The following is a 25,558-nucleotide window of genomic DNA, read 5'->3' on the forward strand; positions in this document are numbered from 1 at the left end:
TCCACCCTTCTCTGAGAAGCAGTGGGTGACTTCCGTAGGAGGGATGGTCAGTTGTCTTTGAGGGTATGCCATTGGTAGGTTACCCACGTTCCATTGTCTGCTGCAGACCCATAAGAATGTGGGCAGCAATAACTGGACTCTGTATTAATTTAATAAAAAAGGATATGAAGATGGGAGGGAGATGATTTGGGTGGAGAGGGGACAGCTAGGAAGAGTCCGGTCAGGGAGTGGGAGATGGATGTGTTCAAGATACATTGTACGCACTTAAGAAATGGTCAAAGAATGGGTACAGGTAAGTTAATAAAACTTAGAAGAAACTTTAAGAAAGTTAAAGAAATGTAGAGATACTGAGGCTGAGGTGTGTGATCCCTGAGGACTCCAAAGCACCCACATGGAGCTGAGGGTCTACAAGGGCCAACACCCTAACCTCAGCATGTTCCCTTCATTTCTGAGCTGCAGGCCTGCAGGTCAGGACTGAGACATGTCTCCATTGACACCTAGTGCACAGGGGTGGGTGCGGGAGGGGGAGAGAGAGAGCTAGCTCTGCTTGGGAGAGCTGCCACAGTCTCTTCTAAGTGTTCCTGGTTCCAGAGATGCACCTTTCCCAGCCAGCAGGTGACACCTGCTACGGCTCTTCCTGATCAAGCCCTAGTTCCTGGTTTGCACCGTGTCCTTTCCCCAATGGGGGACGCTGATAATTCCCCCATCGCGTTGTCTCACAGAAGCTCCATAGCTTTCACAGTGACCAGCACAGAAAACGGGCCCGGTTCCAAACTATTCCCAAGCTAAATGATAAAGCCATAAAGATATTTTCACGGGGATGGTGAGAAAGCTTCTGTGCATAGGAGCTTGCCACCAAGCCTGATAAGCTGAGTTCAATCCCCAGAACCCACATGGTGGAAGGAGAGAACAGACTCCTGCAAACTGCCCTCCGCCCTCCATGCATGTACAATTTCCTCCACCACACAGTCAATAAATAAAAAAATGTATCTAATTTTTTAAAGAAATAATCTCATTTTTTTAAACTTTCACTATTATGACCTTGTAGTTGTTCACAAACACATACATAAATACACAGTGGTGTATCTATTTTAAAGATAGATATTAAGATATTATCTGGTTTTTCATAAGAATGTAGCTTCCAGCTGGGTAGTGGCGCACGCCTTTAATCCCAGCACTTGAGAGGCAGAGGCAGGCAGATCGCTGTGAGTTTGAGGCCAGCTTGGTCTACAGAGCTAGTTCCAGGACAGGCTCCAAAGCTACACAGAGAAACCTGTTTCACAAAAATAAACAAACAAACAAATAAATAAATAAATAAATAAAATTTAAAAAAATGTAGCTTCCAGATGCATTCAGGTAGCAGCACTTTTAAGTCAGACGTCGTGTATTTAAAAGGTCTTCTGGTCTCTCCTGAGGTGTTGAGACAAACCGGACTTCCAGCTAAAACATAGCTGGAAGACCTAACTGTAAAATCTACCATGGATTTTCATTTCAGAAAGGTCATGGGGAATGGATTAAGGGTACAAATGCAGGAGGCTAGGACACGGGGCAGGAATTCAAGCTGGGTTGTGGTGGCCTTCACCGCATTGGAAACAGTGAGGTGAAACGTGAGGAAGGACTTATTTTAGGAGACAGCATCAGGAGTCTGGTGATTGACAGAGCATACCAGGTGCGGCAGGGGCAGCATCTATGTTCTGCTCTGGGTCCCTAAGACGACCCATAGACAAGAGTGTGTGGCTATGAAGTCCTCTACAAGAGTGGAGTCACAGGAGCGTGGGTCTGTTCTCTAGCAGGAAAGACAGGAACTTCTGAAAGTAGAGTTGGGTTTTTTGTCCTTTACCCCATGAAAATTGGAAATGGGTCAGGGAGATGGCTCAGATGGTAAAAACCTTGCTGCACAAGTATGAGGGCTTGGGTTCAAATCCCCGTGTAAAAAAGTTAGCCAAGATGACAAGAACCTGTTACTCTGTTACCTGTGCTGGAGGCAGAGAGAGAAATATCCCTGAGGCTCAATGACCACCTAGTCTAAACTGAATGAGCGAAATCCAGATTCAGTGAGAGACCCTGTCTCGATACAAGGTAGAGAGTGATGGGGGGGGGGAACCTCCTGATGTCTCTCACTCTCTCTCTCTCACGCTCTCTCTCTCTCTCTCTCTCTCACACACACACACACACACACACACACACACACACACGGGCGGGAAGGGCATCAAAAACACTAAAACAGATTTGTGACACAGGCCTGTGATCCCGCTTTTGTGGAGGCTCAGGAAAGAGGCTCACAGGCACCGGTACCCACTATGCTATCTTGCCAGCACCACACTGTTCATTTGCTTTAAGGGGAGGAGTGATGAGACCAATTTTGTTTTTACTGCAAATCAAGACATCAGATCCATCCATGTGGAGGCTCCAGGAGTGAGTGGCTCTGAGAAGATCCAAAAAGTGTGCTTGAGGATTCAAGGCGTGGTGCGTGCATGCGTGTGTGTGTGTGTGTGTGTGTGTGTGTGTGTGTGTGTGTGTGTGTGTTAGAAACCATGAGGAAGACTGACCTGCCAGGGATTCAATATGGAAAACAAACCCATCACAGAGTTTTGGTGACCTCAACACTAAGGCTCTTACCATCTCATTGGGAGGATGACTTTCAAATCCTAAAACCTTACAAGGACCACAGTGGGAGGCAGCTCAGTGGGAGAGTGCTTGACCAGCAGGAATGAGGCCCTAGGTTCAATCCCTGGTAACAGATGTAAATAAATAATAATAAAACCTTACAAAAACCTGAAGAATTTGTCTAAGATCCTCACACAAAGATGTGACCTTGGTTAATTCACTATTTCACAACTTCCTCCCCTAGTCTGATCCAAATGACAAATTCTGAAGAATGAGAATTGTCCCGACTGGTGATCTAGCTGACAGGGAGCAAAGAGTTGTCCAGAAAGCAGAGACTAATACGAGACGAAACTTTGACTCACACCGAGGACTTACAGGGCTACAACCACAATATTTATCCAGCCATCCATTCATCCCTCTATCTAGGAAAGATATATACTTTGTAAATGGGATGTTGGACCAGGAAGGCAAGAACAACTCATAGTGTTGCGTTGATCACCTTTGTTGTGTTTTTGAAGAGGCAAGGCGTAGGCAAACTATGACCCGTTGGTCAAAATGAGTTCACTGTCTATTTCTGTATGGCCCACAGGCCACAGTTTCTTCATTTGTTTGTTTGTTTTAAAGATAAGGTCCAGAGCCAGTCAGAGTGGGCATGGCTTAAGATGGGAGTGACCAGGCCTTGGTCAGATTTTACCCAGTTTCTTCCTTCACAGAAAGGATGGCCTCTCTCGTATGAAGCAGTATTTGGCGGAAAACTACAATCACGGAAATTATACATGTGGGGGTGGGGGCCGTGGGTATATGTGTGCGTGTGGTCCTGTGCCCAGCGTTTTTTTCGTAGAGACCAGAGGACAGCTCTTGACAATTGGTTCTTTCCTTCACTTTATTTTTGAGGCACAATCTGTTTTGTTTTATCTACTGGGCTGCATGCTGCATTCCTAATGTTAGGTGCCCAGCAAGCTTCCAGCAGATTCTCTTATTTCTGCTCCTCATCTTGCCAAAAGGAGTGCTAGAATTATAGATACTCACCATCCCCTCCCCCTTTTAAAAATGCATTCTGGGATTGTGCTCCAGCCATCAGACTAACATGGGCAGGGCTTTTTACCTACCTGGTCATTTTGCTCGGCTCAGATTGTATTTATGACTATTAATGACCCCAACTATATACATCTGGCATTTCCATTGACTTCAGTCAATAAATTTTCCTTTTTATTGAAGCCAATTTGAAGTTAAAATATTGTTTTAGATCCCAGGTCATTTATGTATTTTTCTCTTTTTTCCCATTGACAGTAAATTCTATGAGAACAGATGGTAAATGTATTTTGTTCACTGGTACGGTCTCCTTGCCTAAAACCATGTCTGACACTGCAAGCATCGCTCCATGTCTGTGAGTGTTTTTTTTATTCATCGATATTGATCTCACCCCGATCCCAACAGACTCATTTCCATGCAACACCGTGTTTGGCTTTATTTTAATTCATTTCTACATCCCCCAGATCCTAGTATATGCTCCCTTTGTACCACAAGAAATAAGAAAATAGATACCACATCTGTTTTAATAACAATTGCATCCTGTGGACCCAGCACTGCCTAAACATACAAAACCCCACTCCCTAATCCTCATTGGTAGAACGACAGACTAAATGGATTGATAAATTTTAAGCATGTGTGAAGTAAACGCCACCGTAGTTGGTAGAAGCTTCCGAAATGAGAGTCTGTGACTTTATGGGGGTCTGCAAAGAGTCACATAGCCAACTGTCTGCAGTTCTGGAGAGATCAACAAAAATTCTTGCATAAGCTAACAGCGAGCTTCAGGGCTTCAGTGAATACTCCCTTCCCCCACCAAGTTAGGTTGACTCCAATTACTCTGGTGTAGGCCCTTTCAAGAGCTGTTAGCTGTTGTTAGCCACAGAGTCAGGTTCATTCTATTACCATGGAAACTGTGGCTGGAGTGCGGAAGGAAAGCTGAGGAATGGGCAGGGGTTGAAATTTTCCAGCTCTCCAGGCAGCCTTTGCGGGGGAGGGGGGGAATCTGACCAGCATACGATCGGGGCTCAATAAACTTAATGAATATTCAATATTTAATAAAAGTATGAGATGAAAAATTAATCATGCTACTATATGGGAACTCTCAATTAATTAAGGCGACGTGTGTGTGTGTGTGTGTGTGTGTGTGTGTGTGTGTGTGTGTGCTGGAGAGATGGCGCAGCGCATAAGAATGCTTACTGCTCTTGCAAAGGACCCAGCTTGGATTGCAAGCCCTTACACTGGGCAATTCAAAAACTACCTGTAACTCCAGGCTCCAGATCGATCAGACCTCTCTGACTTCTAAGGGGCATCTACCCTCACATGTATATTCTCTCTCTCTCTCTCTCTCTCTCTCTCTCTCTCTCTCTCTCTCTCACACACACACACACACACACACACACACTTTAAAAGTTATTTTTTTAAAAAATAAAAGACACAAAGCACTAGTTTATAAAGTGCAGTTTCTGGGACACAGTCTGCTGCTCTCCTTTAACTGTAGAATCGTTTGGAGGTGCATATTTATAAATCCCATTACAGTACAGATTTCTTTCCTCCTCCACCTCTCTTTCTCTAAAAGGAGAAAAGTTGTCTTCTCCCTCAGACGTAACAGCTGCTTTAGGGTGCCAGACAAAATACAGGACAGCCAGGATATCCAAGCTGGACATTCTTGTGTGTGTGTTTTTTAAATTGTTTATCTGAAATTCAAATATAGTTGGGTTATTCTGTGTTTCTTTTTTCATTTGCTAACTCTGGAAGCCCTAGCTCTCACACTAGGCTGCTTTGTAGCAAAGGCAACATTGGTTTTATCAGTTCCTCTATTAGACCATTCACCAGCAGTGGCTCTAGACACTGTACCCTTTCAGAGCTAAGTCAGCCGTTGGGAACATAGTTATCCAGTGGGTGAGGCATACAGCTCAGTTGATAGAGGGCTTGTCTAGCGTGAGTGGAATCCTGAGTTGGATCCCCAGGACTCAGGAAGGGGGGGAGGCAAGATGATCAGAGGTTCAAAGACATCTTGGCTAGTTTGAGGCTAGTCTGGATAGCATCAGATTTTTGTTTTCAAAGATAGAGGTGGGGGGGGGGAGGAAGGAAGAAAGAGAGGGGGTGGGGAGAGAGAGAGAGAGATTGAAAGAAGAAAGAAAAACATGTCACAGAACACCTATTCCCTGCCAATTACCGCTGTAGATGAAATAATTCATGGAACCCATGTCCACTCCCTCCCTCAGAGCCAGAAAAATGCTGTATCTGCCTTTTTCCTCTCCAACAGAACGAAATCTATTGAAAATATGATTAAGGTAACTCTAAACTGAAATTTTTCTGTGAAAGGCTTGTAGGTTGTAGTGTAAAAGGAGCATGCACAAACATGCATCTCAAAGAACCTGAGATCCTGGTAGATTACGTAGAGGCCATCTTTCCATTACTTACAGAAGAATCGGTGAGTAGCCAATAGCAGCGGGCATGCGCAAACACTGGGAATCTGACTTAACAGATGGGAAAGATGGGGCTAGAGTGCCTGGGCTGGAGCTCATAGGCATCTAATCAGGTAGGTGTTTCAGGTGGCTGCTCTCAGCAACCCACTGGGAGCCTTGATGATGGCACAGTCCAGATTCCCAAAAGGGTTAAAAGATCCTGGAACCAAAATGAACAGTAAAAGCCTGGGGCCTTCTCCTCCCCCTCCCCCCTCTCCTCCCCGCACCACACACAGCTGATGTATTTCTCTGAACTGGGTGTTCCTAATTAGCATGGGCCAGAGGAGTAGAAAATCTGTACGAGGCTTAGCAAGGGGTCCTAGACTCCTCTGCCAAGGTACCTGACCTTCAAGTCGCTTTATTGAACTTTGGTTCACGGAAGTCAAAACTGCACCTAGCATACAGCTTGGAGTTGTTGTTTTAATGAAATTTATGGAGTGGCAGTTCCTTGCTGCCGATCTGTTTCCGGATCAGCTGTGGGACATCGCCAGCATTCACTTTCAGAATACTCCCATCCACCCCTCACCAGAAGAGAAAGGGAAAAAAAAAACCTTTCCATCAGGCCATGCGTGTGGGTTGTGGCTCCCAGTGCCAGGGAAGCACCCATCTGTCTGTCTTTGAGTTTTCCATTTCCAACAGTTCACTTAAAAAAAAGTCCGGAATCTTCTGTTTATCATCACTTCTTTTAATTAATCAGCCGGTTTACCGGGAGTTTGAGACCACTGTTAAAAGTCTTAAAAGTTCAGAAGCCCAAGGCGGAACGTTCAGGTGAGTCACTATTGAGTGTGTCTGGAAAGAGGAGGTCTGGCCATCCCAACCCCAACCCCCATCCCATTATCACCCTTAAATTTGGCTTCCTTGGCCAGTTCCTCTTTACCCCGATTGAACACGCTTGCTATTTTCTAATTTACTGATGAAAAGACTGTTAAGGGGCTGCCTTTGTTCTCTACCTGCCCGGCTTTGGATCCAAGCGCTTTCCCTTGCCACCCTTGTGATTCTTGTACCCTAATTTGCAGGGAACACTAGTTTCTGGATTAAATGAGTTGCTAAAGAGAAACTTATTGCATAGATGCATTCCATCTGGCTAGAAACATTAGCTCTCCATTTCCTGCAGGGATTCTTAATTTTATCCAACTATCCATCTATCCAACTCTTCATGAGCTCCTCAAATTAAAAAACAAAACAAAACAAAACAGGCTGGGTGTAATGGAAAATGCCTTTTATCTCAGCACTCAACAGGCAAAGGCAGTAGGCTCTCTGAGTTTAAGGCCTGGTCTGTACAAGAGTTCCAGGCCAGTCAGGGCTACATAGTGAAACCTTCTCTCAAAACAAACATGCAGCAAAGGATAAAACCCTAGCCAAGGTTCCATGGCTTTAGAATGGCTCTTCTAACCATATGGAAGTCCACTGAAATATATAAAGTTTGGGATGGAGCAAGTGTTTAAGTGGCTATTAATCTACTTGTGTGGTGTTTTTATTTGTGAATTCATTTTCTCTATTCTTAGAAAGGAATCTTTTAAAAAATATTACATTTTTTGTGTGTGCATGTGTGTGGATACTAGCCTGCCACAGTGTTTGAACAGAGGTCAAAAGACAACTCTCAGGGGTTAGTGTCTTCTTCCAGTGTGTGCAGACCCTTGGATCAAACTCAGGTCGTTAGGCTTGGTGGCAAGATGAGATGAGCCATCTCATCTACCCTGCCTATTTAGAGAGCGTCTCTAGCCCAGGGTGGCCTCCTACTTCCCATGGAGGCAAACATGATCCTTAACTTTCTCCACCTTTGGAGTGAGTGCTGGGTTCATATGTGTATACTACAACGTGTGGTTGTATGCATTGCTGAGAATCGAACCCAGGGCTTAGTACATGGTAAGCAAACATTTTACCAACAGATCCACACCCCTAGCTGGGATTCTGTGTTTTGGGAGAAAAAAAAATGGTGGTATTAAATATTGTTGGCAAGCCCCCTCAACCCCTGCTCTTTTTAATGGTCCAGGTCAATTTATAACACAAAAGTATTTGTTCACTTGGAATTGATGGGAATTTATTCCTCCCTCCTCCGAGATCATTTTGATAATTTTGGCATTTAATATTTTTTTCAACAATAACTGTTCAACTCTGGAAATGAGGCATTTGCTTGATATATGCAGTTTTATTTGATTATAATTAAATGCTATAGTGTTCCTAGCATACATAGTCTGTGGAGGTAGAGACGGGTTAGAGTCCCGACTTCTTTCCAACGAATGGGGTGTTGAACAGTTTTCTTAACCTTTTGAGTCCCAGGCTTCAGGCACAGAAATGGGTAACAATGGCATGCTACCTTGCCTGCTGTTGGAGAGATTAGCCAGAAGTCTCGGAGTCTGCAGAGTACCTGGCAGCCAGAGAGCATTGCACAACTCTCGGCTGTTGTTATTTTCATTATGCTGAGTTCCTTCCAATTAAAGTCCCTTGGGGATTGTAAACCTCTGTGAACCAGTTAATTAAAATGAACTGGGAAGGACTCCACTGGTTTCTAGGCCTTGGCACGTTTTGTGGAACGGATGAATTATCTGTTCCTTGAAAGTTGGAAGGAAGTTTCTGCTCCTACTAAAGTCACCATTTCGAGTCATGCCTTTTCTTCCTTTGGGGGGAGGGTTGTTTTTTAATACTCCTCTGCCATTTAAATAAGGGTTTTTAAAAATTTAATCCTAAGAATGGGGTCAGCCAACTCTTTCTGTAAAAATCAAAACGGCAAGTTTTCAGACTCTGTGGCACATACCGTACCTTCTTTTTAAAGAAGTTTTAAAAGGGTGTGCGTACCCACATTGAGTGCAGAAGGCAAGAGGTGGGTGTTAGGTTCCCAGAAGCTGATGCTAACAGGTGGTTTTGAGCTGCCCTGTGAGTGCTGAGACTTAAGCCCCAGGCTTCTGAAAGAGCAGCCAGTGCTCTTAACCACTAAGCCATGCCTCTAGCCCTCCAATATGGGTTTTAATGGTGGTCAATTACTTAGCCATTTAGCCATGTGACTTTGAACCCATTACCTCAACTTCTCTGTACCTGTCCTCCTCTGTAAATAGGATTTACTGATAGTGCCTGCTGTAGACAGGTGTCATGGGCATTTGATAAGCTAACAGCTACTAAGTCCTTAGAGGGTTTCCTGGCACTTAGCAGTTGTCGGTATTAGCTTTATTACTTCAAAATAAGGTATACTTGAGGCCTAAATGCCTGTGCTGCACTGTTAAGATGTCTCTCTCTTCTTTTGCTGCTGTTAAAATGTATAATGCATGAGAATTATTCCTCGGAAGGTGAAGAAAGTTGTCTATAAATGACAAGGGCTTGGAGTACATTTTGATGAAAGCGCTCCTTTGACATTGCCAAGTTCTTAGCATCCACCTTTCCAGAACGATAACATTTCATTATGGCTTTCAAATTTAATAGCCTAGAAATGTACCCAGTGGTTAGTGAAGAGTTCAGACATCTGGCAGATTTGGGTTTGATTCTGAGACCTGCCATCCTTGCTAACTTGTAACCTGGAGGGGAAAAAAAAAAAGACACTAACCTTTCAAGGCTCACCTCTCTCCTGTGAAAGCTGGCTAGAAAGGGCCATTATCTCACAGGGTCCTTACAGTAATTAAATACAACTTGTGTAAAGAGTCTGTTGGGGGGGGTTACATGCTGTAAAATTTTAATGTGATAACTATTATTTTTACTATCCTCCAGGGCATTTGCTCAGGAAGATCCATTTAAGATTAAAAGCCATTTGCTGGGTTCCTCAATGAGCAATGTTCCCCTATTACTGTAGGTCCCGAATGCCTAACTGGGGGAAAGATGGCTCAGCAATTGAGTGCTCACTGCTCTTGTAGGGGACCAGAGTTTGGTTGCTAGCATTCCATACCCAGGCAGCTCACGACTGCTTGTAACTCCAGCACCAGGGGATCCCACTCTCTCCTTTGGTATGAGGCATGAGAGTGAGTTGTGTGTGTGTGTGTGTGTGTGTGTGTGTGTGTGTGTGTGTGTACACGTGCGCGTGCACACACGCATTCAGAGTCTTTTCTTATTTAAAAGATGCCTAATTGTAGTATAAGAATTAATTGGTTCCTAAAGATTGCCTTCACAAGCCTGCTAGTCATGCTTTCTCAAGGGTGGGCATTTCTGAAGCCTTTCTGGTATATCTGTGTGGGATTGTTTCAGAATGTCGCAAGCCTTATAGATAAAACCAGAATGGAATCCTGTCTTTCTCAGTATATTAGGTTCTGAGCTTGAGCTGGCAACAGCCTCTCTGAGTTACAGGTTTCTCATCTCCAAAACAAGTGTATTGGTTTCAGCTTTAATAAGGCTGCTGGGTGGATGGATGTACCCTCACATACATTTTTAATGTCAGCTCTATTAAGCCATGATTCACATACCTAAGAGTCACCCATTTCAAGTGGATGATTCGGTAGCACCAAATGTACTCCAAGAGTCATCCAGCTATTACTGTAATCAATCTGAAGAAACTCTGACCCTCTGCTCCCCCTCTCCATCCAACCCTAGGCCACCCTTACATTTACTTTATGAATTCTCCTATTCCTGATGTTTCACGAAAATGAAATCATCTACTAGTTGGGATTTTACAGCTGGCATTTTATTGCTTTTACTTAGCAATTTGTTTCCCAACTTCATGCTATAGCATGTAGCAGGACTTCATTTCATTTTAATTTTTACAATCTTTTATTTTATGGGTTTGGGTGTTTTGCCTGTATGTATGCTGTGCATCACATGACTGCCTGGTGCCCAAGAAGGCTAGAAGAGGGTGTTGAATCCCCCATAACTGTTGTGAGCCACCATGCAGGTGCCGGGAATTGAACCCAGGTCCTCTGGAAGAGCAGCCAGTGCTCTTAACTGCTGAGCCATCTCTCTAAACCTCTCTGCTTCTTGATTGCAGATACGGTGTGACTAGCTGCTTCCAGCTCCTGCCACCATGCCTCCCCGCCATGATGAACTGTGAGCCAGAATCAACCCTTTCTCTTGTAAGTTGACTTTGTCTGGATGTTTCTATCCCAGAGACAGGAAAATGAGCCAATGCAGCATTCCTTCTGTCTTTAGAAAGCCACCCACTTTGTATGGATTAAGACGAATAGTTCTTGGGTGCTTGAAGGAAACTGTCAATCAAACTGAGCTTTCAATTTCTGACCCTTTAAAAACGGATGTACTGCTTTTAGTAGGGTGTACTTTTATGCCTGCTTAGTGGCACAGAATTGTGTATTATCATCGTTGAAGAATCTGGCTTCTGGAGTCACTAGTTATCCAGCATCGAGTGAGTTTCCATCTCCTTATATTAAAATGGAAATGAGAGGGCTGGAGAGATAGCTCAGAAATTAAGAACACTTGCTGCTCTTGTGGAAGACCTGGGTTTGATTTCCAGCAGCCGTGTTGGGCAGCTCACAACCACCTGAAACTCCAGTTCCAGGGGAGCCAGTGCTCACTTCTGGTCTCTGCAGGTACTAGGCACATATGATGTACACACACACACACACACACACACACACACCACATAATTAACAATAAAAATAAAAAAATATGTCATTGATGTTATCTGACTCAGACATATTGTAAGGATTAACTACAAAATACATATGTTGCTTGATGCATATCTAACACATAAAAGGTTCTCAATACTCATTTTATTTCATGAATTCTATAGGGTACTAGGTGTGTGTGTGTGTGCGTGTGTGTGTGCGTGTGTGTGTGTGTGTACGTGTTTGATGTGTGTGTTCAAGCGTGGGGAGGCCCAAGGGTGACATTGGGTGCCTTTCTCAATTATAGTCCCTTTTAAAAACCAAGGCAGAGAATCTCAATCGAAATTTTTAAAACTATGTTTTTGCTTTCTGATTCTTGTTTTACACATTAGTCTTAGCATTTAGTTATTTACTATGGGAGGGGCACATGTCTAGAGGCCAGAGGACAACATGTGGGAGTTGATTCTCTCCTACTAGGTAGGTCTAGGGAATCGAATTTCTGCTGAGTCATGGTCGCGACATTCCATGTTTAACTTTGGTCTTTCTATTGTCTTTTCCCCATTCTCTTTAGGTCTGTCCTGTGGTGCAGCCAGGTAGGAATGCGTTTTCTCTTTTGCTTCCGTGAGCTAAAACTGTGGTTGTGGAAGCCATACACACAGTTCTCACCATGTCTGAGAGCACTGACATGTGCATGTGGCTAGACAGTACAGCACTTTTCAGGATGTGGGCGGACTGTGAGCTCTAGTCACACCTGGTGGGAACTCCCGTGGTACACTAGAAGTCATGGCTCTCTGAACTCTCTAGTCTGTAAATGGCTGACATGGCTGGCCTTCAAGGGGCATCTGATTCCTTTCTACTAATAATTCTTTGGTTGATACCAAATGATACGTCTATGTGTGTTTGTATGTGTGTGTGCACACATGCACACTCGTATGCATGTATGTGCATACCATGTGGAGGCCAGAGGACAACTTGCAGGAGTCAGTTCTCTCTCTCTACCATGTGGGTCCCAGTGTGGAACTGAGGCCATCAGGTCTGGCTGGAAATGCCTTTACCTGGGGAACCATCTTGCTGAGCCCCGCGAAGTACTCTTTTAATATTTGGACTTAGCAGCAGTGTTTGTGGAAAAGTTGGTTACCTTTAACATGAATGTTTAGCTTTTGATTGCATAACTCCTTGAGTAGGTAAAAAAATTAACTTTAAATTTTTAAGAAACCTTGGTTGGGCTGGGCAGAGGTGGCACACACCTTTAATCCCAGTACTCAGGAGGCAAAGTTAGGCAGATCCCTGTGAGTTCGAGGCGAGCCTGTTCTACAGAGTGAGTCTCAGGACAGCCAAGGCTGTTACACAGAGAAACCCCTGTCTTGAAAAACCAAAATAGAAAGAAAAAAAGAAAGCTTGGTTGGATTTTCATCACTGAGGGGATGGGATATGGATCTGCATATGAATTTATGTATCAACCAAACACACACACAGTCCCAAGAACTTGTTTATTTATTTTGTAAATTAGTGTTTATTGTAATCTGACTATTCAAGCAAGGAGCCAGCTAGTCCTGAGGACTTCCAGAGCTCCAGCGGGGAGACCTCCAGAGTCCCCACTTAACGTCTCCACTTACTTTAGAATAAGCAACTCGGCTGTTACATATCCCAGAGTCCTTTTCCTCTCAGGCCTCGCCTGCGCCCTGCATCTCAGATATCCACTAAATAAAACTTCTGTCAACCCAATCTCCCCAGACGCGATCACAGGGCTAATGTCTGATGCCTTTTCTCTCTGCCACACATATACAAATCATTAGCAAGATTTATTTATATAGTCTTCAAAGAGAGTCTTGAAAATGTTCGCTTCTCCCTGTCTCCGCTGTTACTGTGCTTGGAGTCTGTTGGTCTCATCTAGGCAACTGCCTCGTGCCTGGCTTTTCCTCTCCCTCTCTTTCCTATTTCTGTTCTCCTAGCTCTCCACAGAACAGCCAGAATCATCTTAATGAATGGCATCAGGCCTTATTTCAAAGTATTCAGACACCCCTTACCATATTTAGGGTTACATCTTTTTAGTTTTTGCTCTTTTTTTCTTAACATTTTTTAATTTTTCTATTTTCATGTGTGTGTGCATGCACGTATGTGTGTGTGCATATTTGCATGTGTGAGGATATGTGTGGGGGTGCATGTGCACAGGTGTGTATGTGCATGTTTGCGTTGCACATGTGTGTGCTTGGATGTGTGTGTGTTCATGTGTGCACATGTAAAGACCCAAGGCTGATGTCTACAGTCACCCTCCATCATTCTTCCATGTTATTCATTCAGGCAGGGCCTCTCAAGCAAACCTAGAGCTCTCTGGTAGGGCTAGTTTTGCTAGCCAGCTTGCTTGGATGACCCCTGTCCCTGCTTTCCCAGACTGGAATTACAGGTATGCTGCCGTCCCCGCCCAGCATTTATGTTGGTCCTGGGGATCTGAACTCTGGTTTCCATGCTTAAGCAACACGTGCTTGGAGTCATTTCCCCAGCTCTTTCTATTTGGAATTAAACGTCAAGTCGTTCACTCTTCCATACCCGTGCAATTTCATCAATCCCATTTTCTGCCCCACATTGTTCTCCAGACATTTTGGTGGTTTGTCTGCCTGCCTGCTCTCCTTTCTTTCCTCCTTTCTTTTATTTATTTTTCTAACATTTATGGCTTTGTGCAGCGTAATTTTATCCATCTGGAATGTTCTTGCTCTTCCCACACCTGACTCTTCTTAAAATTTAGTCTTAGCTGCCCTTCCTCGAGAAGCTTTTCCTGGTTACCCTGTGTCTGCCACAGAAGCACACCTTCCTCCATTTGCATTTCCCCCTCCTCTTCCTTCTCTTTCTAAGCGTTTGGCATCATCTTTACAAGTTAATTTGTCAGTTTACCTACTGGATGTGTCTTCCAGGCTGGAGACTAAAACTCTAAAGTCGTAGTTAATTAAATAACTGAACTCACATGGAAACCACTTTGATTTCATTCTCAAGGAGTCATACACATGCCTGGCATTTGCCCTTATCAGTAGTAGGCTCCCAAATATTACCTGGAGGACAGCGGCATCCATGTTTACTTATGCGGACTCTGCCTATTGATATCAATGGTTCCTGACTCACGATGACTTGACTTACATTTTTATTTCTGACTCTAGGATTGAGGGAGTGCAATTTGCATTCATTGGAAATTGTATTTTGAATTTTGATCTTTTTCCCAGGGTAACAATATGTACTATGATGCTCTCTAGGGAATCTGGGCAGGAAGCCATCACTCCCAATCAGCCACATGAGCTTGAGGCTAAACAACAGATACCTTCTTTTTAAATTTGAATTTAATTTTTTTCCCTTTGAGATAGGGTCTCATGTAGCTCAAGCTGGACTCAAAGTCACTATGTAGCTAAGGATGACCATGAATTTCTCAACCTTCTGCCTCCACCTCCCAGTTGCTGGGATTATGGATGTGCAAAACCACACACAGCTTTGTGTAGTGCTAGCAGTCACACCCAGGGCTTTGAGCAGACTAGACAACTACTCTACCCACTAAGCAATACCACCAGCTACAAACAGCTGTCTCACGGCATTCATGTTGTTAAGCTATGTTGGTAGGTGAGATTTTTTAAATTTAATTTTTTAATATAATATATATCAGTATTTTGTCTGTGTGTATATATGTGTGCTACATGCATGCCTGGTGAGCAAAGAGACCAGAAGAAGCTATTGGATCCCTTAGAACCAGAAGGGGATGGTTGTGAGCCATTATGTAGGACCTGGGAATTGCACGCAGGTCATCTGCAAAAGCAGCGAGTACTCTTAACTGCTGAGGCATCTCTCAGCTCCTAGATTTATTTTGGAACTTGAGATATTTTCACCTTACAGTGAATGGGTTTACTTGAACATAGTGTCACCATCAGTAGAGGGGCATCGGTAATTTTACTTAGTAGTTAAACTGCTGGGGCTAGAGAGATGGCTCAGTGGTTGTGCTAGTCTAAATGATCCAAACAACCATGTGGGGCAGCTCACATTGTCTGCAACTCTAGATGCAGGGATCCACCACCTTTTCCTGACCTCCTTGGACATGAAAGTCATATTCACATGTGCTGTGCAAGCAAGCAAGTGCACATGCACACACACACACACACACACACACACACTCGCACACACACAGATGACTAAACGGAATCTAAGAAAGAACTAGAAAATATAACCAAATAATTTTAAGGAGATTGAATCTATGATTGAAAAGCTCCCAAGAGAAAACCTCGGGACACAAAGACTTCATTATAAATCCAACCAACTATTCAAGGAAGAAGCAGTGTTCATACACCTCAAAGAAGTTCAAAGAAGGGAAGGGAAGACTTGCACACCCATTTCTTGAGACCAGCATTACACTAACACTAGATCCAGGCCAGGATACTACAAGAAAATAAGTCACTGTTCCTGATGAATGCAGAGGCAAAAATCTTCTACAAGATACTAACAAATGAAATTTAGCTCATCATGTACCGTGCTCAATGGGTGGGGAAGGTGGCTTAGCAGTCACAAGTCAAGCTCTGTGGCATACTAGTTTAATGGAAGAGGATTAATTCTCAGCTCTGTAGTTGGAGAAAGAGTATTTAGCCAAGTTCAGCATCCTTGTAGAATAAAAACCTTGGGAGTTAAGTGTAGAAAGCACACACCTCAGCACAACAAAGGTCTCTTTTGGCAAACCCATAGTAACATAATAATGATAAAACAAAATATAGAAAGATTTTCCTCTAAGAATCAAGACAATTTTTTTAGACAATGTCTCTCTATGTTCTGGAGCTCACAATATAGACCAGACTGGCTTTGAATTCACAGAGATCCTGCCTCTGCACTCCCCACATGTTAGGATTAAAGGTGTGTGCCACCATGCTTATCAAGACAAAAATGCATTCTTTTACCATGTCTTGTCAATATGATCCCGACATTTCTATCCAGAACAATCACATCAAGAAAAAAAAAGCATAGAAATTAGAAAATAAAAAGGTAAGATGATCTGCTTGGAGTTGGCAAGATCTTATATATAAAAAACTCTAAAGATAACATAAAAATAGCCTGCCAGAATTGATAGATTAATTTAGCAAACTGGCAGGGCACAAAATCAAAATAGAGAAATTAGTACTTTATACATCAACACTGTGCCATCTGTAAAGGAAATCAAGAAAACCTGGACATCAAGATGACTCAGTGAGTCAAGGCACTTGCTGCCAAGGCTAGAAGGCTGGACTACAACCTTAGTTGAATCCCCTGGACCCCACATTATGGAAGGAGAGAACCAACTACCAAAACTTGTCCTCTGACCTTTACATACCAAGGCACAGTCGAATCATGTACACACACCACATCACACATACACACACACACACACACACACACACACACAACTATGACAGACTAGAAACTAGAAAAACAATTATCTTTGTAGCCTCGTTCATGAATCAAGTGTCCTTTACCTGCTTTTTGCCCTTCATTATCATCTGCTATAACCTTCCTGTGGTCTCCTTTCTTAATATAATATAATCACACTTCTATCTGTATATGTGTGCATCTACATAATTAACTAATATCTATTACACACAAACACACATACACAAACAAGTGTACATTATAGGCTGAGATCTACTTATGGCAGGCAGCCAAGGTGTTTTGTTTTGCTTTTCCCTGAGTTTTGATCACTAACTTTATATTTTCCAAATTCATCCATTTTTCCCAAAAATTTTGTGATTTCAGTTTTTCTTCACAACTCAAGACTATTCCATTCCTTTCTCCCACCCAAGGAATTTTAAAATGACAGTGACAAAGGACTCTAACAGACATTTATCAGAAGACGCCGTCAGGTATGTGAAAGCATGCTCAGTGTTAATAATAGGGGAAAGGTAAGCTAGAACCATGAAGAGATTTTACCTCATACCTTCTAGAATGTCTGTTAAAAAACCAATGTATGGGCATGAATGTGGAGAGAAAAAAGTCTTGTTAGATGATGTAAATGAATATGGAAGTTCATAAGCTCATATCAAAGCATACCCGAAGCATGGCATAAACATATCAATTGTTACCTACCTTAAAAGACAAGAAATCAAACAACTTTAAATGTACAGCTACTGATTTAAAATAAGAGTAATAAACCCATCACAAGTTCGAATAACACTTTAAGTGAAAAAGACTTTTTGAAACAAAAGATTACCTGGTAGCGTCACTTTACATCTCTGCGACTCTCTTCAGTGCCGGACATGGGAGGGAACAGCTGGATTCTCGTCTGCTGGAGCCTTCTGCCTGTTATGGTATCACAGGTCGCACTGCCTCAGGAAAATGTCACTGTACACTCGGAAGCAACAACTGTTGTAAGCAATGAAGACAAACACTGTGTGCGTATGTGCGCTGCATGTATACACATCCAAGTGTACATGTGTGTGCAGATCATTGTCTCTTGCCTTCCTTCATCACTCTCCAGTTTATGTCTTGAGACAAGGTCTCTCACTGAACCCGAAGCTCACCAGTTAGGCTACGCTTGCTGGCTAGCAAGCCCCAGAGATTGTTCTGTCTATCTGTCTCCCCAGCACTGGGATTACAAATAGGTCTCGTGACCAGCTTTTTGTGATGTCGGTGCTGGAGATCGAACTCAGGTTCCACGCTCGCAGAGCAAGAGCTCTACCAGCTGAGTCATCATGAATTTGTGGGTTCATACTCTGAATTAAAGTCTATTTTGGTATTCATTTGGAATGATAAAGACATTTTATAGTAATATTTAAGATAGGTTAATGATAGTGATATTTAATGACAATGGATACTTTTTTTCAGTTTTAATGGTTCTAACTGGAATGTTTTATATATCTCTCTCATGGATGAACGTTTTATGGATACTGCATCTTTTCAAGAATGTTGAAAGTAAGGACTAGAGAGATGGCCCAGAGGTTAAGGGCACATGTTGCTCTTACAGAGGACACAGGTTCAAATTCCGGCACCCACATAGAGGCTCACAACCATTTGTAACTCTAGTTTGAAGGAGAATATAATGCCCTTTTCTGGCTTCCTCAGATGCAAACAATGCAAATATATGCATGTATGATTCAAATACATACATGCAGACGAAACACCCACATGCATAAAAAACCCAGCTAAATCTAAGAACCAGAATTTTAAAAAGCAACAAATTGCTTTCATTAACAAAAGAGGAAATTATTATAATACTCTAATAGGTGGGGAAAATAGAAATGAAGTGGCAGCAAAGGGCTGTTTAAGAACATACGGGCTAAAATGCTGCAGAGTAGAAGCCCCCGCCCACCGCTGATCACTGATATTCCATGCGTATTCCTATTTTAAAGGCTACGGACAGAATCCCGCATCCTTAGAAAGAGACATTATGCCTGACGGGAAGGTTTCATCTTCATTGTTAGATGACAAAGAAATAAAATTGTCAGGACAAAGAGAAAAACATAGAACCAGCATCTTTAAACCCCCTTACCTGGCTATGCTCTTACTCAAAAAATGTCTTTTAATGAGGGGGAAAAATGAACCTGGAAGGAAGGAGGGAGACTTAAGAATGAATGACTTGACAATACATCAGTCCTTATGATTAATATTTTCCACTATAAAATGGATTTTGGCATGGTTGGGGGTTAAAATGTATAATTAGCTGGGAACCATGGTGTATGCTTTTAATCCCTGTGCTCCTGAGGTAGAGGTAGAGGGGCAGATTGATATCTGTGAGTTCAAGGCCAGAACGCCCAAGGCTACCCAGTGAGACCCTGTATCAAGACAAAAACAAACAACCAAACCTAGCTGAACAAACAAACAAACCAAAAAGATATAACTACAATTATGGTAGAGATAAGAAATTCAATGTATTGCTAAGGTGTGCCAGAATCTTTGCTTTAGTACATTTAGTATTTTCTTAATGTTTGTGTATAAATTAAGAATTTAAAAAAATTAACAGAAATTAAACGGAAGAATGGAATAAACAAACAGGAAATAAAAGACAGTAAGGAAAACTCAACCAACTCAATCTGGGAAGGAGAAAATGGCAGCAAAAAAAAAAGCCTATTAAATAAATATGCCAGTAATTGCAAGTGTAAAGGCATAGGCGTATCAGTTTATATTAATTGAAACTATTTAGAATGGATAGATAAAGCAGACAAAATAGAACAAAAAATATAGTGGCGATATAAACACAGTTAAGAAGCTTGGACTTATGAACTTAAATAGAAATCAATGCTTGGCAATTAGAGAACAGCTGGCTCTTGTCTAACACCTCGAACAATTCAAAGCAGTCATACCTTAAACTAAAGGAAGCCTTAAGAAATGACAAATTGCACAGATTAGTCCTATTTGACTGCAATGCAGTGGATTTTCAAAAATCTACATTCAAAAGATATTTCTATTTTACATAGACTTCAGAGCCGTAAACGCATTCCTCTAGGCCACTAATGGAAACAAAGTGCGGATCTGAACCGCGATGAGGTATGTGGAATCCGGTTCAAGTGGCACTGGGAGGAGAATTTATAGCCTTCGATGCATATGTTAGAAATTAAGAGAGAATAAAAATAAACGAGATAAATATGCAACTCAAGAAGCTAGGAAAAGGAGCCCAAATAACTAGGAAAGAAATCAAGAGCAAATTAAATGACAAAGAAGAAAGAATGTGGCAGTCAGAATTAAAAGCCACTTAAAAAAAAAGGCATGGAAAAAAAGCAAAACAAGAACTGTATCAATAAGAAACAGAATTCTATTGGAAGAAAGAATGATAAACTGTAAGCTAATTTATAAGGCGTGTATAATTTTGATACCAAAGCCAAACAAGGACAGCAAAATAATAATAATAATAATAATAATAATAATAAAGTGTGAACTGAAACACAAAACTGATATCCAGCTGCACGTGTGTGTAAAGCAGACCCTCATAGCACAGGTAAGTAGGGCTTAGGAACATAAACAGATTTTAACCCCAGAAACTGTTGTTCACATCCTTAGCAGATAATAATCATCAAATCGCAACAAATACAGAAAAGCCATAAAATTAAACTCATCAATGGTATAATTTTTTTAAGCTAGGATTTTTATAACCTCCAATAAAAAGACTCTGTCAAAATGTTCATAGTGGACATTTGTTCTCGATGGCAAAGCTAAGACTGTCCTTTCTCTCAAGTCTGGAATCAGAATTATTTTGCCTTACCACAGAGATACGATTGTTAATGAAAGTTTCAAACAAACAAACAAACAAAAAACCCCAATGATTAGTGAAGGTATTAATATTTTCAAAATCCCTGGGAAATCTATAAAAAGATAATCAGATAACAACAACAACAAAAAACCTGCCAGCCAGTTCACCGGCTCACACACCAACACACAGCTAGCAATGGTCAATATTCCCTTCAAAAAATTTGTATAATTCAAGTTAATTCATGAGAAAATCATCATACGAACCCAAATTGAGAAATGTTCTATACAGTATTTCCCTTTGTAAACCCCCAAACAGCCAAGTTTATGGAAAATAGGAAATGCTAAGAAACAGGGTCCGAATATAAGAGTGTGTATGTGTGAGTGTGTGTTTGGTGGTGGTGGGTGTTGGGGTCCTGTTTGTGTGTGTGTGTGTGGTATTGGGGGGTCCTGTGTATGTGATATTGGGGGTCCTGCTTGTGTGTGTGTATGCGTGTAGTATTGTGGGGTCCTGGATGGTTTTTTGTGTATGTGTATGTTGTATCGTGGATTATTGTTCTGTGTGTGTGTGTGTGTGTGTGTGTGGTGTTAGGGGTCCTGTGTGTGCATGTATGTTTGGTGGTGGTGGTGTTGGGGTCCTGTTTGTGTGTGTGTGGTATTGGGGGGTCCTGTGTGTGTGGTATTGGGGGTCCTACTTGTGTGTATTGTGTGTGTGTGTGTGTGTGTGTGTGTGTGTGTGTAGTATCATGGGTACTGTGTGTGTGTGTTGTATCGTATTGTGTGTGTGTGTGTATGGTGTTAGGGGTCTTGTGTGTGTGTGTGTGTGTATGTGGATTGTGGGGTCCTGTCTTTGTGCATGTGTGTGTGTGTGTGTGTGTGTCATTGTGGGGTCCTGTTTTTGTGCATTTGTGTGTGTGTGTGACATTGTGGGGTCCTGTTTTTGTGCATTTGTGTGTGTGTGTGGCATTGTGGGATCCTGTTTTTGTGCATTTGTGTGTGTGTGTGTGTATGTATGTGTGGTACTGGGAGTTTTGTTTGTGATACAGACATTAATGGAAAGATGGGTAAAATCCAAACGCAGTCTGTATTCTCAAGTTTTGTGCTAGTATTGATTTCTTTTTGACGGTGTCCTGTGCCAATGTTCTGTTATGATGTTCTCATCCAGGAAAAATTGCAGTAGGAATCTTTGTATTATCTTGAAAACTTTTATAAATCTGAAATTATTTTTTTACAAAATAACCAAGTAGAAATGACCCACAAAAATGAATAGAAAAAACACCTTCTAAAGGCAAATAGGACCTTTTAAAAAAAAAACTACCTATTACATTATCTTGTTCATATCTGTAGGATATGAACAAACAGCAGCGCAGACGTGGTCGGAGATGGAGGCATTTGATAGCATGACATTTGCTGCCTTATCTAAATTACTCTCCAACCTTAATAAAACAGGAGTACAAATCTCAGGAGGCTCTTTCATCAAGCTCGACAAGCCCATTTGAAAATTCATTTGGAAGCAACAAGGTGAGGAACATTCAGGAGCATTTAGAAAACCGAAGAGTGGAGCAGCCCCTTCAGAAGTTAAGGCACCATAAATCGGTATTAATGAATATGGTGTGTTAATAATATACAGAGGTAGACAAATGGGCCAATAGAACAGACCAGAAAGTTCAGGGAGACACATGAGTCTTCCTGGTACGGAAACATAAAGTGTGCGTGTGACATCCCTAACACTAGAAATACAAAAATAAAAAAATTCTAAAACCTAATATTTATTAGAATATTAGAATCTCTATTTATGTTCTTAAGGGCAGTTTTCTTCGGCATAAAAGCCAGGACTCATAAGGAAAGATAGTTGGATTTTATAGGGCCAATATCTGACGCTGTTTCAAGGTCCAGAGGTAGCATGGCTCTTTTCATTTGTTGGCGTTGGTTGGTGTGGGGTCAGAAGGTAACTCAAACTCGGGGGGGGAGAAAAAATCCTTTCATATGCTTTGAAAGAGCCTTCTGTGCACCTTCCAAAATCCAGTCTAGTGCAGGCTGGGGAGCACCAGAAGAAAGACTCTGAAATAGAGGAAACTTAGTAGGAGAACTGGCTGAGACTCTATGGGACAAATTTGGGCTGTGTTTTGGATGTAGTCAGTGGGATATCCTGAAAGAAATAAAAGATTGTGTGGCTTTTGCCTATAACAACTGCTCCTGTTTTTAGAGATGAGGAAAACAGAAAAAAAAATTGCTGTTTGTTACTGGAGATTGGACCCAGTGTCTAATGCATGTGAGGCAAGCGCTGTACCAAATGAACTACGTCGATCCCTAGCCCCTAACATGTTGTTTTAAGTGCTTTTGAGTTACCTGTTAAATACATGAATGAAGGATCTGGCTTTCACGTGGATTGTGGAATATATGAGACTAGGGTTGCGCAGAGAGTTTTGTGGCATAGGATTACAATTTGGATCTATTGGTGTATGACTAGACATTTACACCTTGCGGCTAGGTTAGGAAATAGGTGGCTACCTGGGAAGAGGTTGTGTAAGAATGGTAGCCATGTTCTGAGGCAAGAACATTCAGCATTCGGAGGTTGAGTAAAGGAAAAGTGGGCTACGATAGGTGAAGAGGCCACGAATATAGAGGACCGTTCAGTGTTGCCCCAAACAAGAGACAATAGAGAGGGTTGTTGTTACCGGTCCATTTCAGATGTTGAATGTAAGCATGAAGAGAATTGGTAAAATTGTCATGCAATTTCAGGGGCGTCAAAAGGAAATCTTCATGGCATATATGTTAGCCAAAGACGTGTAGGGAGGTTGTGTAGCTGGTGAAAAGAGGCTGACTGTAATATGGAGAGAAAATGAGATTGAGGAATACTGAGGAAAGGGGGTCCTAGCTCCCTGGGACCTACTGAATTCTCAGAGAACTGATGACCCATGACCCAGAGATAAACTGGTTTTGCAGCTACAAGGGACAGAGTCCTTTAAATATGTTAAAATACACCCCCACCCGGAGAACTTTAACAAGACATTAGAATTCCCTGGGGGCTCCAAAACCAATCTCTGCGGAGTCCTGAGCGCGGACTGCGTTTAACAGCTCTCCTGTTGAGCAGAATGGATAGTCAGATTCAAAGATTTAAGCAAAGTGTGGCGTTCACCTTCACTGCAAGTGCTTGCATAGAAAGGACAGTATTTTCATTCATATGCTGTGCTTATGTGGCTCTGCGAGGGGAGAAAGCCTGCCCAAGGTCCGGGGATTTAAAACTGCGTAGGCTGTCTATAAGCACACCACTCCTCTGTCTAGTAAGCAACCACGAATAACTCTTTAAGTATAAATATAAAATTGAATCCGAGGTATCATATTTGCTATACTCTTAGGTAAAACTGTTTTTAATCCACGGACCACGGTCTTGAATTTTTTTTCCCTTAAAATGAAAATACTGCATTTTATGTGCCTAATAAAAATATACGACCCAAAGTTTAGCGGCCACACAAAAATACAATTGTGTGGATTTACTGGAATTCAATTATGTTCTGCAGAGTACATATTTAGCCATAAGAAAGAACGCCACGCTCCGTAAATAACCCCCCCCCCGAAATTAGTCTTTCACACACCTGTGCTTATTTCCTTTGCTTGAATTCCTTGGCAGTAAAATGGTTCCATCAATAGTACATTAACAAACTTTTAATAATTCATCGATTTTACTGCCAGGGAAGAAATACCATTTATCCGCCAAGAAAATTCATGGGCTAGGAGAATAAAGCCAAAATCATTTTTCCGTACTCTATCCTCCCCTCCCCCATTTCTTTTCCTAGAGGTAACCAGTTAAAATTTTCTTGTACATCGTTCCAGAAGCTTCGCCCGCATTTCTATTTATTTTAAACAAAGAAACAAATGAGAGAGAAAAGCAGAAAACCACACTTACCATTCCGTTTGTACAAACTTCAGCAACGTGTTTTATTTCATTGCATCTATTACGGTCTAGGTCCTTTGCGGCAGCGATACCCCGTTATTTTTTCCGGTGACAGGAATTTCTTCTATGAGAGGCAGGCTTGGTAATCTACCTGCTCACTCCCCTCGCAATTTCTCGCTATTCTACGCAGTAGATTTCGCGCAACGGTGGGTGACAGCATGCGATTCAGCGCACTGCCATAAACCGCCTTCACCCGGTATCTCAGGTTGGCGTTTTGCTATGCCGAGTCAAGTCATGATTCTTCCAGCCATTTGTATTGTCCTCTGACTTGCGGTCTCTTTTGCCCCCTTTTTTTGGTTTGCCTTTGTCTGTCCCTTGTAGGTTTCCAATAGCTCTTCGTTTATTAAGGAAATGAGCTTAGTGCTTGGGTGTTGCAGGCAGAAAACTCCTTTCTTCCACCTTTTATCGTTCGTGGTTAGACCTCAACGTATATGTTTTTGCCTCGATTTTTCATGCCTTTTTTTTCCCCTTTTCCCGTTTTTTAGACAAATATATGCTTGTCCTTTATCCCTCTCTTTCTTCTTAGGTTTTGCATTGGACCATCATTGGTAGGCATTTCTGTTTCACCTCGATTTCTTTTGGGGGGGCTGCATCCCTTCACACCCACATCCCATCCCCCTTTTCCAGACCCTGCTTGGGGGCCCCTAACACTGACTCCGTTGACGTCAACTCCGTGCCTTGGCGCCAAGCTGTTGCCTTGACAACCGCAGTCTGATTGGCAAGGTGTGGGAGGCGTGGTGAGGGCCCGAGGCGGGCGACAGGGTCTCGGATTGGTCAGAGAAGAAGCTCCGCCTCTGCAGAGGACCCTGACAAGGAGGTGTCCCGCAGCTCTTGCTGCAGACGCTGGGGAGTCAAGA

At 42.3% G+C, this 25,558-nt stretch overlaps 1 protein-coding gene across 2 annotated transcripts in view; it reads right to left on the bottom strand.

The window, feature by feature from the left end:
- LOC125395562 (ubiquitin carboxyl-terminal hydrolase 29-like) overlaps positions 1 to 25,558 on the bottom strand; it is a 221,556-nt gene extending 195,998 nt beyond the window's left edge. The window contains exons 1-2 of one of the 2 annotated variants that reach the window (XR_015738602.1): positions 24,654 to 25,415; positions 17,778 to 17,929 (exon numbers count right to left, since the gene is read on the bottom strand). The gene's annotated coding sequence lies outside the window, so the exon portion shown is untranslated. Of the gene's footprint in view, positions 1 to 17,777; positions 17,930 to 24,653 lie in introns of both variants that reach the window. The other variant, XM_087909166.1, reaches the window with a different exon arrangement.

The sequence above is a fragment of the Myodes glareolus genome, chromosome 1, assembly GCF_982192425.1.
Source record: "Myodes glareolus chromosome 1, mMyoGla1.1, whole genome shotgun sequence".
Classification (NCBI taxonomy): Eukaryota; Metazoa; Chordata; class Mammalia; order Rodentia; family Cricetidae; genus Myodes; species Myodes glareolus.